Here is an 18,669-nt window from a genome sequence, read left to right on the forward strand (position 1 = left end):
ACACTGCCAGGCTCTGCACCGGGCCCCAGCCCCAGCAGTGCACCACCTAAAGGACCCGCCGCTGGTTCAGGACCTGGCTTGGGGGCAGCAGACTCCTCCAGATAGGAGAGCCTTCGTGCCACCACCTCACTTGGGCCAAAGTATTTGCCAATGGGGACCTGTGGGACCCCAGGATGGCATCTTTTCTACCCAGCCTCCTGCATCAGCTTGGGGACCACCCCCATCTCTGCTTGCCACCCTGCTTTGCTCGCCACACGGCACTCAGATCTTCCCAAAGACCCTGGAGGCTTTTTAAAAAAAAATTAGGGAAGTGTAAATAAAAATGTAGGGGGAATCTTAAAAAAAAAACCTATTGGGGAAGAAAACTTTTTTTAAAAAAACCCCTATTTAAAGAAAACCCTTTTAAAAACAAGCCTACCCACCTACTCCACCCAATACAATACAATACAATACAATACAATACAATACAATACAATACACAATGGGGGGGGGACTAAGGGGGAACCTGTGAAAACAAGACACAACCTGTGAAAACAAGACACAACCAGTAAAGAAAAAACACAGAAAATATACCACCCCACACCCAAACATGAAAGGAGGCCCTATTTAAGTAACACTTAATGGGGGAAGGGGGACAACAAAAAGTAATCACTTACCCCCTGGTTGTTCTGGAGATCTTCTGCCTCACACACTGGTCAGGAGAAAAAAGAAGGAATTCCAGACCAATGAAAAGCTCCAGCTATTTTTTTTTTAAATTTTTTAAAGTAAAAACACTGAGTAAATAAATAAAAAGACTGGTGGGGGTAAAGGCTGTGGGGATGGGGATGGAAGACAGAGGTCCTGGACTCTGGAGCAAGCGGTGTGCTAAGCACAGCAAGAAAAGGATTAACAAAGAAAAGCACCTGCTCCAGAGAAAACAAGGAGGACAACACCCCAAAGAACCCAGAATAAAATAAAAACAACTGGCAGTTGCTACTGAGCCGAGGATGACTCTCTCTCTCTGTCTCAACTCAGCCAACAGATTTAAAAGCAGGAGCCACCAAAAGCAAAAAGAGTGGGGGAAAGTGGAGACTGGGTTAGGGAAATGGGCGAGAGAGAGGCCTCAGGCCAAAGGGCCTGTGGCTCCCTGGCCCTGAGGAGAGTGGGGGGGGGGGGAGAGAGAGAGAGAGACTCACTCGGTGGGGGGAATAAAAGCAGCAGAACAAACACATGCACAGTCACACTGGGCGGGGGGAGTTTAAAGCAGGGGAGAGAGGGGGTTCAGAAAAACAGGCAGAAGGGAGGATTGGGAACAAAAAGCCAAGCAGACTCTCACCACACCAGCAGAAGCTGCAGCAGGCCAGAAAGAAGCCAAGGATCACTGCAGTCAGAGTGATTTTGCTAGGCCAGAGGCTTGGCTTTAAACAGGATTTGAAACTCCCTCCTTTGGGAACACCCACCTTTGTCCTCCCCCCTGGCCAATAGGGTGCCAGTTCTCAAGGACTGGCACAGTGCAGAGCCTACCAGAGAGCCAGACCCATCTGGCCAATCAGGAAAGCAAGAGCTCAGCCAATGAAATCAAGCAACACAAGTCACACACAATGGAGGACAACATCTAAAATGGCCTCTAGAACCTTCGAACTGGCTCGAACTGAACCTGGCTCAATCAGTTTGAACTCGGACCAGCATTGCCCATTCAGTGCCCTGTTTGGTCCATGTTTAAACCTTTGCACATCCCTAAGAGGCATCAGAAGCAAGAACATTCACCTGCAGTTTGGGAAGCATTGACTATGGAAGAAGTTTAGATACTTTGTGCAAAATTAAGTCATACTTCACAATTACTTACAGATACCAAATTTTGCATAAACAATATTGCCACTTAAATAAGCTGAATGTGTGACTTTTTACACTGGAATATGCTGGGTGAAAGGTTTTTTATTTTATTTTAAAGAAAAAATTCTGAATATAATAATAATAATATATTAACTGCTATTGTCCTCAACAGATTTTGACACTCAATAATCAGATCAAAAATTCAAAAATCACATCATAACCAGCAGAAGAAACTTACTATGATTACTATGAACCAAATTTACAATGTATGGTAATTATTCAATAAAAATAATAATGTTTGAAATTTAAATCCTACAAATTTAAATTTGGTTTTTTAGTTGCCTTTTGCAAGCACATTAATAAAAACTAGCCGACCCCACACAGAGCATCTGTGCGCTCTTAGGGGCAAGCGGTTACCTCTTCCTCCCACCTTCTGCCCCAGTCTCCACTTCCAGGCCCAGCCACCTCTCCTCCCCACCGCCACTTCTCCCCCCCCAGGGCCTTTCCCCCGTGGCTGGGCTTGGCCTGCCACTGCCTCTGGCCTCTGTGGCCAGGCCTGCCGCTGCCGCGGCGACCAATCCTCCTGGGTGCGCCTCAGCCAATCAGGCCTGTCTGCCGCCCAGCCAATCAGCTGGGTGCTGGGATGCACATTCCAAGGCACACTCAGGAGAATTAATATAATAGAATATATTACATATATTTAATTTCTTGAACTTTTCTTTAAGTTCAATAAATTGATCTTTTCTGACCAATGCAAGATGACTGCCTGGTCAACAACAGGACCCAACTCTTAGTATAAAATAATTCAACATCTATTTTATAACCTATAAATAGTTTATAATGTAGTTTTTAGGGATGTGCACAAACCAAGTTCCGTGCAATGGTTCGGCAACACGGAGAAGGGAGTGGCGAGAACTGCTCCAAGAACCCGCGTGTGGTGACAGCACTCACATGGTGCCTGTGCCTGCGTGAGCACCATTTGCATGGTCAGTAACACCATACTGACCATGCAAATGGTGCCTGTGCATTCGCAGATGCCATGTGCATGCCGGCACTGCACACAGGTTATTGGGGGCAGCACTGTTGCAGCAGAAAAGCTGCATACAGTGGCAGAGAGCAGGTAAGGACCTGCTCCCCTCTTTTTCTAAAGATACCACTTGCTGCTCCCCCCGCCACACCCCCAGGACCAAAAAATCGTGTACGAATCTCGGTTTAGGAGTTTTGACCTAAAAGGTAATTTTTGTTAAATATGTTTATTTATACATTTATACCTTTTTGGTTTAATTTCAGTTGTCCCTTGGTTTGTTCATTCTCATGTCTAATGCATATCCCAGTTACTGAAGGAGTATAGTAAAAGGAAGGTTGGGGTATTAGGTTAAAAGAAAAAGGTGGCAGCAGCACCATTTTTAAAAATTTAACTATTAGAAAGGAGTAATAGAACATAAGTGGGGATAAGACCCACCATAGCCAGTGTAATGGATGGGATAGGTTGGACATGGGCTTAAGGGGCCACACCTGCCCATTAAGCCAACCACTTTATGGTAGAAGCAGTGAGTTAGCTGACAGGTTCATGCCATTGCTGCCCACACCACTGTATGCCTGTCTGTAAACAGGAACATCCCAGAGGACCATGTGTTTTCACATAGTCTGAGGGATGCTCCAGTCGTCTTTCAAGAGAAAAGGAGTTGTTGTTTTTTGTGAGTCTTGCCTTATGTGATGACACTGAGGGCCTTTGGAAGAAAGCACATTAGTTATTGGGAAGGGGAGGACTTGGCAGTGATTATAGTAACTCAATTTCTCCTAACTCTCTGAGGGTGGGAGGGCCACCTTAAAGAGGCCCAGTAGTGGGGGTAGGAGCCCAGTGTCCACTGAAACCTTATCCAGCCCTGCACAAATGTTGTCCTGCCACATTTGTCTCTGGAGACAAATGATGTATGCATGGAGAATGGGAATGGGGGATAAGTGGGAGGGGAATATGTTTTAAGAGCATAGGAACATAGGAAGCTGCCATATACTGAGCCAGACCATTGGTCTATCTAGCTCAGTATTGTCTTCACAGACTGGCAGTGGCTTCTCCAATGAGGCAGGCAGGAATTTCTTTCAGCCCTATCTTGGAGATACTTGGGAGGGAACTTACCAACTATTTCAAGTTCTTGGGAGGGAACTTGAAACGTTCTGCTCTTCCCAGTGTGGCTCCATCCCCTGATGGGAATATCTTACAGTGCTCACACTTCTAGTCTCCCTTTCATATGCAACCAGGGTGGACCTCGCTTTGCTAAGGGGACAAGTCATGCTTGCTACTACAAGACCAGCTTGTTGGCATTGAGACAGGACTTACTGGCACACTCCCATGGACTTTAATAATAACATCATTTACTGGCTAAAAGGTTTAAATAAATGGTTTGGGATTGGCATATCTGAAGGACCATTTCCATCTATCTATCTCTTCTATCTATATATTTATTTCTCTTAGGGGTACCCGTCGCTAATCCCATGCATGGCAGCTCTCACAGAGGCGTAACTATAGGGGGGCAGGGGGGGGCACGTGCCCCGGGCGCCATCTTTTCGGGTCACATGGGGGGGCGCCATGACCAAAAATTGTTTTGTGTGTTTTTAAAAAAATAATTTAATACAAATTTCTCCTGCTCAGTGCAGCAGCGCTGCAGCAGTCAAGGGAGCGCGTCGGCGCCCCCTCCCCCATGAGCGGTCCCTTCTGCACCGCCCACACCCCCCCATTGCTTTGCTGGCGGCCAGTCAGTGGCCTGGCTTGGCGGCAGTGGGCGCCGCGGCGGGCACCTTTCATGCTGCTCACTGTGCCTGCCTGTCCGTGCCCCTCCCCATTGCTTTGCTTGCGGCCAGTCAGTGGCCTGGCTTGGCGGCGGGCACCTTTCATGCTGCTCACTGCGCCTGCCCTTGGCTGAGGCTCGCTCGCTCCGTCGCTCGCTTAGTCTGGAACAGCCAGAAAGAGGCCCTCTAGTGGCTTGCCAGCCAGAGGGTCTCTAGTCAGTGACGCACGCATGCGTGACTCGGCCGGCGTGCCGTGTCGCACTGCGCATGCGTGCGGTGTGTCCGTCCTCCTCTGTTCGCCTGCACATGGTGGCGCGGTCGCCATTGCGGAGGAAAGCGTGGTTGCTGGGGCTGGGCCTGCACTGCAGCAGGCGCAGGCAGGATGACGAGGACACACACAGACACCCGCACGGAAGAAAGGATTCGGTGGCGGGTGGGTGGAAGCAGCAGACCAAGTGTCAGGGTGAGAAATTGAATGAGTTGCAAAAACTACAGAAGCCACATGTGGGGGGAAAAACATATTAAAGAATCAGGCTTTTATTTAGCTGGCCAACTATGGTTCTCAGATGCCTAACAGGTGTTAATGTTTGCATTATACGCTCCTCTCTCCGCCCCAAAAGAAAGAAAAACAATCATAAAGATTCTTTGGCACTCAATCTTAAATGCATGCATGTATATGGAACTGAGAGTCAATTCCCACAGCCTGGGTAGTACAGCAGTGTGAGTTGACTCAAGCAGTTTAACATAGCTGCCTGTGCATTGTTACAAGGTGTTTCAAGAGAGTTTTACCATGAGTTCTGCTTGCTGGCATGCTCATTTTTGCACTGTGAAAGCTTGCCTTGTGATCTCAGTTTACGCTGAAGTGCTCCTATAACAGCTCCATCTCAGAAAAACCTGCAGTGTTAGCTTTAACAAGTGCCTGTGGTATCCTGCTAAAGACACAAAGTTTGGCAAGAAAAATGGGGGAGGGGGTTATATGCCAGGACCTTTGGAGATTGTCTCTTGCTTGTGAGGAAAAACCTAAGTATAATGTAGTGTGTATCATCATTGCATCATAATTCTGTTGTTTGAGATACAGGCCAACTCCACAGGGTTGTTGCTTGTGAGGAAAAACCTAAGTATAATGTGGTGTGTATCATCATTGCATCATAATTCTGTTGTTTGAGATACAGGCCAACTCCACAGGGTTGTTGCTTGTGAGGAAAAACCTAAGTATAATGTGGTGTGTATCATCATTGCATCATAATTCTGTTGTTTGAGATACAGGCCAACTCCACAGGGTTGTTGCTTGTGAGGAAAAACCTAAGTATAATGTGGTGTGTATCATCATTGCATCATAATTCTGTTGTCTGAGATACAGGCCAACTCCACAGGGTTGTTGCTTGTGAGGAAAAACCTAAGTATAATGTGGTGTGTATCATCATTGCATCATAATTCTGTTGTTTGAGATTCAAGCCAACTCCACAGGGTTGTTGCTTGTGAGGAAAAACCTAAGTATAATGTAGTGTGTATCATCATTGCATCATAATTCTGTTGTTTGAGAATGCAGCCACTCTGTATGTGGGGGAAGTCGCATGGTAGCCGGAAGTGAGGGTTGCCGCGGCGCCGCGGCGCGTCCTCCATGGCAGAGCCGCTCTCAGTGGCTGCTGGGAGGCGGCGGCGGCTCCTGGGGGAGCCGCCGGGCGGAGAGGCGCCGAAGTGGAGGCCGGCTTCTTCTTCAACTTCATTATTGGCACTGGGCAGCAGTAATTACTTTCAAAACTGTGAGTCAAAGCTGGCGGCATTGCAGAGGGACAAGGGGCAGCAGGGAAGTATCCTGCTGCCCCAATTATTACATTAAATACGCGCGCTGGACGGGGGCAAGTGGCGGGGGGGGTAAGTAAACCCTCCCCGCCCTTAAAGGAACCCTCCCACCCGGACGCAAACCAGCCAGATCCGAACCGGTCTGGAAAGTCCGGAGGCCTTTACAATGGCTTCCGGACTGGTTCGGACACACCCGTAAGGGAAAGTGCCCGCCACTGGGCTGGCCATGAAGCAGAGCACCCACCGCTGGGCAGGAAAGGAGAACGCCCACTGCTGGGCCGACCAGTGGGAAGAGAAAGCACCTGCTGTTGGGTGGGGAAGAAGAGAACCCGCTTCTGGGCCAGCCTGTGAGGAAAGAGAGCACCCGCGCCCAGGCTGGCTGGTGGGGAAAGAGGCCGGGAGGAGGAGGAGGCCAGAGGTGGTGGCGGGCCAGCCTGGCCCTGGCCAGGCCATTGGAGGAGGAGGCAGTGGGCCAACCTGACCCAGCCACCTGCCTGCTGGGTGGAGGGGGAGGAAGGAGGTGGCAGCCCGGCTTTCCAGCCAGCCTGCAAGCCACAAAGTGTGGGGTGTGGGGGCCCATCAGAAAGCGTGGGGAGGGAGGCGAGAAGCAAGTGGCACGGGGAGAGGGAGCGGCTGGCCGGAAAGGCAGGCATTCTGGTGTGTATGTGTGTGTGTGTGTGTGCGGGGGGACAGCGGCAGTGGCTGGGCCGGTCGGAGGCGCAGATGCTCTGTGCCCAGCCCTGCTAGTTTATATGATTCTGCCTCACCACAATTACTGCCTTAGGAGAAGCTTTCCCTGTGTATTGCCATGTTCAGAGGTGGGTCTGGTGGCGATGTGGAGAGAACCTTGTGATTTTTTAGCACCCAGGCTATAGAGCTCCCTGAACTAGGAGACTTGGCTGGCCTACTCCCTAATATTTTTGTATCAGGCAAAAATGATTACCTCAGTGGTTCTATGGCTTGCCTGATTTTGATTAGTTATCCTCTAATTGTTTTCAAATGGAATTTTATCTGTTGATCTAGTTTGTTATTTTGTATACCTGGATGTGCTTTAAACTGACATCCTCCCTGGGTACTCTTGGAAACATAATGGAAAGGAGGGATATAGGTATTATAAATAAATACCCAGATTTTAGTGTTTTGTTTTGTTTAGACTTACACACTATTAGCAGCTCCCTGACTCGCTACTCTGTATGTGAGAATGGATCAATTGTATAGTAAATGATGGCCACCGTAGCATTTTCCAGATTATGAGATCTGGCCAGTTAAAGTGTTGCAAAGTACAACGTTATTAGACAGTGTCTTGAAAACCCAAGCACAGCGTTTTTCAATGCATTGTAACAGGGTTGTGGCCGCTCATATTGCCCACCACTGCAGCAGGTTTTCTGGGCAAGGAGGGTCCATATTCTGCCGGGATTGCATTCACTGTCCCCTTCTCCTCCTCCATTTTGGGCGAAAGGGATCGCAGAGGGAGATGACATGACAAGGAGTTTAAAAAAAAATATTTTTGCACAAAACCACCACTGGGGGGAGGGGAGCCCATGGCACAAACCACAATCCCTTGATTGCCTCTGTATTAAAGAAATAGAAAGGGAATATGCAATTGTGCAAGAACACGAGCAAATTTTTTAAAAAAGTTATATATGGAGAAGGGCTTTAGATATTTACAAAACCTTGAACTGTGGAATGAGCCCTCCACACCACATGGCATTCAGAACAGTTTGGAGGCCTGCTGATAAATGATTCAGTTCACTGGGCGGGGGGGAGTCTGTTGCCTTGCAGTAAGCAATGTTAAGGATTAAACTGCCAGTCAGCCACTCAGCTGATAAAGCAAATGGGATTGCACAGAAGTAAATGATTCAGTTCAATGGGCTTCCTCTTAAGTAAGTGACCAGATCATCTTTTGATTGAATCTTCTTTTCCCCCCAAAGAAGAACGCAAAAGGAAGCAACAGTGGAAGAGGCTCCACCGCCGCGCAAAAGCTGGGCTGGGAAGGCAGAAGGGCTGCCGGGAGCAGCCTGCTGGGAGCAGGGTGCGGACCCCATCCTAATGCACCACCCGCCACCAAGCTGTCAGTGTCGGGGTCATAACATTCAAAGGCTGCGGGGACCCACCAGCTTGTTTTGTTTTTGCTGCTGTTTTGCTGACAGGCCCTTTCCTCGCCCTCCTCCAGTGCCGGACAGCTGCCAGGGGCTGGTGAGTCGGAGCAGGGTTCCCCTGGCAAGGCTGCCCATGCCACCGTCACTGCTCCTCTGGCCCCTTCACAGCGAGCAAGCAGAAAAGATTTTTAAAAAGAGATTTTAAAAAATCATTTAATGAATTGAAAGGGGCTCTAGGAAACATCAACAAATCATCAGACAGTGATTAGAACCATCAACACAAGACTACATTGCAATGCACAAACAACAGGGCAAGCCTACAACAGAAAAATACAGCTACTTTCCTGCAACATTATAGGGCTACAACGCATTAATAAAAATTTAATCAAGGCATCGTGAACGATAGCCTGCTGATTGCACAGGTGACCGCAATGTCGCAACACGGGCAAGGGAGCCAGTGTGGGGTAGTGGTTAGAGTGCTGAATTAGGACTGGGGAGATCCAAGTTCAAATCCCCATTCAGCCATGAAACTAGCTGGGTGACTCTGGGCCGGTCACTTCTCTCTCAGCCAAACCTACTTCACAGGGTTGTTGTGAAAGAGAAACCCAAGTATGTAGTACTCCTTGTACTCTGGGCTCCTTGGAGGAAGAGCGGGATATAAATGTAATAAATAATAAAATAATAATAATGATGATGATGATGAAGGGGCACTTTGCTGACATGTTATGAACCTGTTGCAGTGAGTAAACTGGAAAATACCAATGAGATTGCAATTTCACATCACTTGTAGTTTCTTCAAGCAGAAATCCTGCTCCTGTGCAACTTACTGCACACAGATAATTGCTAGGTTTGGGAGCTTGGTCCATCTATCATTGTTTAAATACACATGTAATTTTAATTATCTTAAGAGATTCTAAATTATAAGTCACATTTCTGCTGCTGCATTTTGTTATTTAAAATTGTGTTTTTATTTAGGTATTTATCATATTTCTCTACTGCCTGATATGTACATCTCTAGGCAGTGTAAAATGTGTATTATGCATATTGCAATGTTATTGTTCTGCAGTTTGATAAATGTTGTTGCAAAACAAATGTTTAAATATATACATACAAAATAAAATAACCGGCGCCCTTTGAGCGCGTCACCAGCAGACCTAAAAGTCCATTCCGTAAAATTCCTCACGCATAGGGGATGTCTAGGTTATTTGGTTACACTATGCACATGAGCGTAGACACTCCTTTTACTATTGCTTGACTTATTCCAAAGGAATTCTTCCCTCAGTAAAGAAGACAGGTTGGGTTAAAAAAAAAAGTTCGATCTTGGCCCACGGCCGCCTCAGAACCACCCCTTTTTTCTTCGGGCTCCAATTCAAACTCTGCTTGAGTTCTGGTGGAGCTTTTTCTTCAGCTAGGAAGTTAGTGCTGATTGGCAGTCAGGAAAGAGCAAGGGAGAAACCAATCGGATCCACCCCTCTGTTAAAGTTGCTATGAGGGCGGGCGGTAGGTAGGGGAGTTGTGAAGAAGACACGACTGCCTTTAGTTTTGGCCAATCACAGAAGAAACTCAGGCGGCAGCCTATCAGAGCTGTAGAGCGTGCGGTGGCCGGCTCCGCAGTCAGAGGCTGAGGGAGGCTGTTCCTTCGGTCGTAGACTCGGAGTGACTGGGATATCGCGGCACGAGACAGATTGGGGAGGGAAGGGGAAGGGCGGGGCCCTGGTGGGAGTCACCCGCCAGCTCTGTCCTTCCCGGAGAGAGAGAGAGAGAGACTCGTCGTCTGCGCAGTGCCTATTGAGGTGAGTGGGGACAGTGCGCAAGCGGGCGGAAGCGTACGAACCACAGTCTTCTTACCCCTCCCCCCAGTTGGAAGGGCGGGAGCTGATGCAGGGGAGAGGATTAGAACGAGGTTTCGCTTCTCTCCGCCATCCTGGACTGGGTGCGGGGACTTCTCCAGGGAGGCAAGGTGAAAGTGGGGGGACCTTGAGGTTGGCATTTTGTTGTTGATTTTTCTGACAGTATTGCAGAAATAATGTAAGAAGTAAGCTGAAGTGACGGGGCGGGAAGTGAATACGTTTAATTAAATATACTTGTGTCCCGCTTTTCCTTCAAAGGGCTTGGGGCTGTGTACATGCACTGCTCTGATGACTGCTAGCTTCTCTCACGAACGGTTGAGAATAAAATGAGGTAGTTTTCACCAATACAGTTTAATTCCTTCCAGCAACTTTGTGAAGTAGTTTGCGAGAGATAGTAACTGCTTCAGGGGGTCACCACCAAGTGAGCCTAAAGATCTGATCTGAGATGCAAACTCCATCTTGTTCCTTATCCAAACCCCAAATACTTGATTGATGCTGTCTAGAATTTTCTCTCCATTTACACTTACAAGCAATGTTGGTGGTTGCCGGCTGCAGAACGGTATGTGGTTAATTCCCGTGTAATTTTTCCGCTTGAAAAGATGAATATCATATACTTGTATGTGGATATTATTATTATTACATTTATATCTTGCTCTTCCTCCAAGATAGTTCCTCCTTCCCACGAATGGGGAAGGGTGAGTAAAGCTAGTGAGCACACAACTATTCTTTTGCTGGATCAGTGGAGTGACTAAAGGTAAAGTGTGCCCTCAAGTCGATTTTGACTCATGGTGTGCACAGAGCCCTGTGGTTTTGTTTGGTAGAATACAGGAGGGGTTTACCATTGCCTCCTCCCGCGCAGTATGAGATTATGCCTTTCAGCATCTTCCTGTATTGCTGCTGCCCAATATAGTACCAGCGGGGATTCGAACTGGCAACCTTCTGCTTGTTAGTCAAGCAATTCCCCGTTGTGCAACTTAAGGTTGAGAATAAAATGAGGTAGTTTTCACCAATACAGTTTAATTCCTTCCAGCAACTTTGTGAAGTAGTTTGCAAGATATAGTAACTGCTTCAGGGGGTCACCACCAAGTGAGCCTAAAGACCTGATCTGAGATGCAAACTCCATCTTGTTCCTTATCCAAACCCCAAATACTTGATTGAAGCAGTCTAGAATTTTCTCTGCTCCTACATGTACAAGCAATATTGTTGGCTGCCGGCTGCGGAACTGTATATGTTTCAGACAATCAACATTATGATTAGAGAGACTTCACTTAAGGATACGGTTATTAACTCATATCTATATTGCAGTCTCTAGCTGGGGCTAACCCAATGCCATTCACAAATGAGATGTAAATGATGATGACTCCAGTTGTGTTGGTCTGTTGTAGTGCCAAAAAAAACCCCACAAAAAAAAAAAGCCAATAGATTTTAAGGTACTACAAGACTAAAATATATTTTGGCCTTAAAAAAAAAAAAGAGAGAGACTTATGCCAAAATAAGCATTTTAGCTAATGGCACAGCAGGGGAATGCTTGACTAACAAGCAGAAGGTTGCCTGTTTGAATCCCCACTGGTACTATATTGGGCAGCAGTGATATAGGAAGATGCTGAAAGGCATCATCTCACACTTTGCAGGAGGAGGCAATGGTAAACCCCTCCTGTATTCTACCAAAGAAAACAGGGTTCTGTGGGTGCCAGGAGTCGAAATCGACTTGACGGCACACGTTACCTTTACCGTAACCTTCTAGACCTTGCCACAAGACTCCTTGTAGTTTATTATGGTGATGGCTACCCCCTGTTTTTCTACAGCTCTTGGTGACTGGCTGTGTACTGCCTCTGAACATGGGATGTCCTCTTTCAGATGGGAAAAGTGGTTGTTAGGCTAACACTTTACCCCTCTGGTTTTTTGTTTTGTTTTTGTGTATGTCTTGTTTGTTTCAGGTAATCTGTGTCTCAGTTCTGATTTTATGTGGGTCTTAGTAACCTGCTAATCAAAGCTGCAGGTACAGAGGTGACTTGCCAATCTGTTTCTGGGTGCTGCTGATGTACTGGCCGCTTTGAAAGAAATAGGTACTAGATCTAGCATAAATACTGCAGCTTGCTGCCAGAGTTCCAGGACAGAAACTTGCTTATTTTTTGTGTGGAGGATTTTCTTTATTTAAAAATGGGACTTAACAATCCCAGGGCTGTTCCTCTGAACTGGAGTTCTGTGCAATCTACCTGCTGTCACTGCTTTTTGTGTTTTACTTTAAAAAAAAACAAACACAACTGTTTCTCTCCAGATTTCATTTTGAGATATAGGTTATGTTGCTTCTCCTACTCTTCCTTTCCGTGTGAGAGCCAAAACAACATTACACCGATCTGTGACTTGAATTGCCTACGTGTGCAGTCTTCTCTTCTTTCTTTTTAAACAATTAGTATGGTATACTTTTCCCTGCAGAGCTAACAGTGATTGGGAGTGGGTGGGTAGAATGACTATTTAGATCATGGAAATGATAGGGGAAGGGTTAACCCCTTCATCTCCTAGTGATCTTAAAAGCAGATCCCTGATCTTAAAAGCAGCTGTGTGTGACTTGCTAATTAATGAAAACTCCACCCCCAAACTGAACACCTCAGACCCCACTGAAGATCATGCATCTCCCATACCATATTTAACTTATATAGGGTACTACAAAGTATACGATTGACTTTTAATCACATTGTGGGTTTGGAAAAAGTCAGAGATTAAAGTCTAAAGTTGATAGTAGTAATTGACTGTTGATCTTGGAACTTTTTTTAGTGGCTTATCTGGTAAAGGGGAATAAGACATTCCTTTTAGTTGTCTTGTTTTTATTATGCATTTAAATGACCACATACAAAATACAAATGATGACAATCCAAACCACATTTCACATGTGTATGTCATACATACATCTTAAAACATAAATCTTGGTTTGGTCATTAGACCAGTCATGGAGAGAGAAACAAACTACTACATAGAGTGCCCTAAATATGTCGGGGAAATGTCATGTCTTCCTTCCTCTCTATTCCCTTACAGAAACCATTGGGGTAGCCCTGAAATTAAATTTCATCTCAGGATAAACAAGGACACCTGAGTTTCAGTGGGAATATAACACAAACAATACAACAGTGGGATTCCAAGTTTGAAGCAAAAAGAAATGCTTCCTTGAGGATTGCAGTGGGCTGAGAGACTGGCTATAAATAATTTTTAAAAAATAAACAAACAGTGAGTGTTTTGTATCTGTGGTGTCTGGCTACAGCTTTCGTTAGCTAGTCGCTCACCCTGGCTGTAATGAGTCATTCAGGTGTTTGGCTGGCTGGGTTTCACTCTTCTTCCTCTACCCTTTTAGAAGAATTGACTAGGCATATGGTGAATAAATTTAATTTATCCATATACACATTTATTCATATACACATCTATTTTGCATTCAAAGTATACAATGCTCAGTTCTCCTGGCAACTACCCCCTTCTGATTGAAAATATTGTCTAGTTAAGATAAAATATACAGCTAGGGTTAGAATTAAGTGTTTTATATAATAACACTATCAACCACAAAAAGAAATTAGGATCTGAAGTGTTAGATCAGCAAAAATCTGGTGAAAGAGAATATTTATTTATTTACTGGCATTTATGTACTACTTTCAGGTGAACCTCCCAAAGCTGTTTACATAAATGCCTTGTAAGGGTAAGAATGGATATAAACCCATACAACAAACAACAAAAAGACTCTTAAGAACTAGATCTTAATATGTCTTTAGACTTCCTCTCCTCCCCTTTGAGCAAGATGGTAGCTCTGGCGTACCAATTGGAGAAGGAGGGGCTACCTCAGATGGATTGTGGGGAGCTGAGGTTATTATGATGTGGGGGAGGTGGCAGCTTCTCAAGCCATGCCTCTTCTCTCTTCCCTCAGAGCAATTCTAGTAGGCTAGGCTTGGTGTACTTCCTTTAAGAGAACATGGCTGCCACCTCCTAAAAAGCTCTACTATATTTTTAATATAGAAATGCAAGGTTGAAGTCTATTGAGTGACACTTTACCTACCTTGAAAAAAATAGATTATCTAGAAGAATGATCTTTAGTATAGGTCACGTACTCTTGACTTTCAGAATCCTTGTTGCTCAGTAAGCATGCTGCATTTGCTAGCTGTAGCATTTCTAAATCGTGTAGCCTACAGCAGAGAATGGCAACTTTCAGTGAATGGGTTGCATGCAGCCTTGAGGCTCTTCTGTGTAGCTCACAAACTTTTAAAAAAATGAAATCTAGTTTCTCTGCATTCTAAAAATTCCAGCACTCTGTTTGAAGTGTTGTGTGACCATTTTTGCTGAATGCCTTCCCTGTCACAGCCTATAAAAGTAATTTAATGTGGGTATGTTTTAGAGACTGTGTGCATTCATGCCAGTGAGAGAGCTGTATTAACACATTACCATTATGCATTCAGGTTTATATTCTATAATCCAGGAGCGGGCATTGGGTAGTGGTCACAAGTTTTATCTGAAGTAGTTCTTGAGGAATTTGGGCTTCCCTTCTCCCTCCCTTTGCTTCCAGCTAGGGGTGTGCACGGAACCGCAGAGCTGCGGTCCGGCACTGGGGTGGGGGGTTCCATCAAGGGCGGGGGGGGGGCTTTACTTACCCCTCCCGCGCTTTCCACACACTGCAGCTGTAATTATTCTAATAATCGCTCCTCCGTTGGCGGCTCCTCCGATGGCTCCTCCAGTTAAAAAAATGGCCGCCCCCTTGTAGCCCCGGCCCCCTGCTGCTGCCGCCCCCTTGAAGCCCCCTCCCGCCCCCTTGAAGCCCCCTCCCGCCCCCTTGAAGCCCCCTCCCGCCCCCTTGAAGCCCCCTCCCGCCCCCTTAAATCTCGCCCCGGGCCCCGATCGATAACTTCAGAGGCGAGCGGCGGGGAGATATCCTCCTGCTCCCTTCCCTGCCGGGCTCAGGCTGCAAATGACTTTAGGAAGGCTTCTGCGCACGCAGAAGCCTTCCTAAAGTCATTTGCAGCCTGAGCCCGGCAGGGAAGGGAGCAGGAGGACATCCCCCCCGCCGCTCGCCTCTGAAGTTATCGATCGGGGCCCGGGGTGAGATTTAAGGGGGCGGGAGGGGGTTTCAAGGGGGCGGCAGCAGCAGGGGGCCGGGGCTACAAGGGGGCGGCCATTTTTTTAACTGGAGGAGCCATCGGAGGAGCCGCCAACGGAGGAGCGATTATTAGAATAATTACAGCTGCAGCGTGTGGAAAGCGCGGGAGGGGTAAGTTAAGCCCCCCCCCCCCCGCCCTTGATGCAACCCCCCAAACTCCCCACCCGAACCAAAACCACCCCGTGACCGGACCGGTCTGGAGGCCTTTAGAATGGCCTCCGAACCGATCCGTGCACATTCCTACTTCCAGCCAGTGCTTCAAATCTGATCAGCCGGCTGTGTGGGGGTATGGCTGTCTCTCTTTGGGTGCTCAGGGTTGCTCATCCCCCCCCTTATTTCTAACTTACAAATTTTACATAAAGCATGTAAGCTAAAACAAAACCCAGCAAACGTTTCAGTGTGATACACTATCCTCAGTACTTCATTTAGCATGCCAGCTGAAGGCGCTTAAATACTGTGGCTGAGTATCTAAAAGCAGCAAATGGATAATAGATAACATATTGCAGGTGGGGGTGGGAGAGCAAACCTTCTGCCAAGGAGAGATTAACTCTTCCAGTGACAGATGTCTCTCATGGCTTCTTTCATCTCATCCTTAATGTTGATATTTAGGTTTCAGATGCTCAGTGAACAGCTTCCTTGAGCTTATGTCTTATTAAATTCCCTGCAACAAGCCAATATCAGTACTTTTGATTATGTAACTTTTCCATTATTCCTTCATATGGAAGGAATATAAGGTACAATAGAACATAAAGATTCTGATGCATATAGCTTTTGTTAACTACAGCTCATTTCCTAATACTAAGTGTATCTTGCCTATAACAAAAAGGGAGGGAAGAGTTGTGAAAGTGTTTTCCTAAAGATCTCAAAAATGAGAAGAGTAAAACAGAATATGTAGTTTTTTGAGAAGCTTCTTATTAAATGTCTGGGAAGGGATAGACAACAAGGAATGCACATGATCAGAGGTACATTGCTCTTTAAAAGTGTGAAAAGGGGACAAGTTTTAGCTTCCCAACAAAAGGCACTCTGCTGCAGATGTTCAGCCACTTCCTCCATTTTGTCTTTCATTTTTGAAATTGAGCAGTCTGACCAATCTTGATTGCTGCTAAAAGATAAAGAATAAGATTTGCAGTCATTGTGTTGGATATCTTGTAAAATAAAACTTTTTTAAAAATTCAACAAAAGGGTATTGTGATGTGAGGTATTGGCAGCAGTTTCTTGATGGTAAGCCTAGCCTTGCAGCAACTGTTTTTTTGTTGTTAAATTTCTAAGGCTGCAATTGTAGTCACTTATTTTAATAACTAAAGTAAAAATAAATGCATCAGGCTGTTTGTCTGCTTTTCTTGCTGAAGTGGCAGGTTGCCCATGTGAAATTCTGAAGTCGCAGATTGCCCATGTGAACTTCTATGCACAATTATATGCCTGATCAAGTTGTATATCCAGGTGTCACTTTTCCCTATATCTCAAATGGGGCTATGATTAAGAATACAATAATATTTAAAAAAAACCCTCTTCAGCCCCTCGCCTGCTATCTACCCTGCATCTGACACAGATGGAGTGTGGCCAGCACTGGGAAGTGGGGACGTGCAGCCCTCACCCCTTCTCCCAGCTGGCATTCCCTCAGAGCATGGGAGAGAGAAAAAGCACCCAGCTGATAAATGAAGCACCAAGTGAGAGTAGGTGAGGGGTTGTGCCTTGCACTTCCAGCTGGTGAATGCTTCATTGGGCAGCTGGATGGGGGATGGGGGCAAAGGGTGCCGTGGATGGGGGCAAAGGGTGCCTCAGGTTCTGGTGGTTCAGGGACATTTGTCCTCACTTGTCCAATGTTGGCTACTCCACTGCACTAAACAGTTTTAAGTTTTAACAGTAGTCTGACATGATGCTAGAACTGACAGTGTGGTGCTTGGTGTAGCATTTGCAATTCAGGACTGACTTTTGAAACTATGAATGATATTTTAAGAATTTTATATCACTAAATGCAGTTCTACACTGAACTGAAAGAGATATCTGCCTTTAAATGGAGCTTTATTTTGAAGACTTAGTATGAAAAACCTTTTTATCATATAGAAATGTATATGCTTATACATAGTCATATGACCTAAAGCTCTAAAATTTGGGGGTTGATCAGGATATTACAAAATGTTAATCATTACTGAAGTTTGAACTCTGAACTGCAAAATAACCAATTAGTTCAAAATGTGCTTCAAATCATTAATCACTTATTGATTTTTGGAAGGGGTGGGAAAGACATGAATTGAAAGTAAATGTATGCCAGAACATCACTGAATAGTTGGATTCTGAAATATGCATGCTGTTTGAATCTGAATTTGAAAATTGTGATAAGATGGTATTAAGAATGTTCTGAAGCTGCTTTGGGCTCAATTGAGAAAACACACACTCTTATCTGTTCTCTATAACCAGAAAAAATGTCATTCATGTAGATTGCCAGGATTGTTTAAGGATTTGCTGAGATTTTAGTTATGGGTAAGAGAACTCAGCCTGGAAAGAATCCAGTGTTGTCATGTGCCCCTCAATTTTAGGATAAAGTAGTACTTGTTCCAGGTATTTCCCAAGTGCATCAGTCAGTGGGAGTTCGATGGAACATAGGAAGCTGCCATATAACAAGACAGATCATTGGTCCATCTAACTCAGTATTTTCTGCGCAGACAGGCAGCAGCTTCTCCAAGGTTGCTTAGTAGTCTGGGAGAAGTTCTATTCCTATGAAAATGGTACAGCCTTGATCAGGCATTACTTTCTCTACACTGTGAGAGAGAGCACATATGCCTTATATGAATATTAGGTTGAGATATTTACCTGGTAAGTAACATCTGAGAAGTCCTTTAGTCTAAGCACAGCTTGGAACTGAGAGGTGCTGTGGAACTATAATATAGAAATCTAGGGCTAAAGATAATGGTACTTTACCTTCTTATGTACTTTACCTTCTTGCTGTAACACTTGTTTTGAGTATTATGTTGATTTACATAAACTGGAGGTAAGCTGTGCATGTTTGGGGTTGAACTATCTGCTCCTTGTACTGTTTTCAGATTACATAGTATATATATAAAAGTGTGTCTCTTTCCTAGTTAGGAAAGTTTGTGTTCTAGAGGCAACTGAGTGATTTAATATATGTAGCCTGTAATATATGTAGCCTGTAATCAGTTGTGCTGACTTGGCAATGTAGGATAGTGGATTA

General features: G+C 45.5%; 1 protein-coding gene across 4 annotated transcripts in view; it reads left to right on the top strand.

Annotated features, from left to right (window-relative positions):
* Window positions 1–10,068: 10,068 nt before the first annotated feature.
* Window positions 10,069–18,669, top strand: part of PACSIN2 (protein kinase C and casein kinase substrate in neurons 2) — a 116,895-nt gene continuing 108,294 nt past the window's right edge. The window contains exon 1 of one of the 4 annotated variants that reach the window (XM_053257472.1): window positions 10,069–10,294. The gene's annotated coding sequence lies outside the window, so the exon portion shown is untranslated. The other 3 variants (XM_053257465.1, XM_053257466.1, XM_053257467.1) reach the window with 3 other exon arrangements.

Source organism: Hemicordylus capensis, chromosome 5, assembly GCF_027244095.1.
Source record: "Hemicordylus capensis ecotype Gifberg chromosome 5, rHemCap1.1.pri, whole genome shotgun sequence".
Taxonomy (NCBI): domain Eukaryota; kingdom Metazoa; phylum Chordata; class Lepidosauria; order Squamata; family Cordylidae; genus Hemicordylus; species Hemicordylus capensis.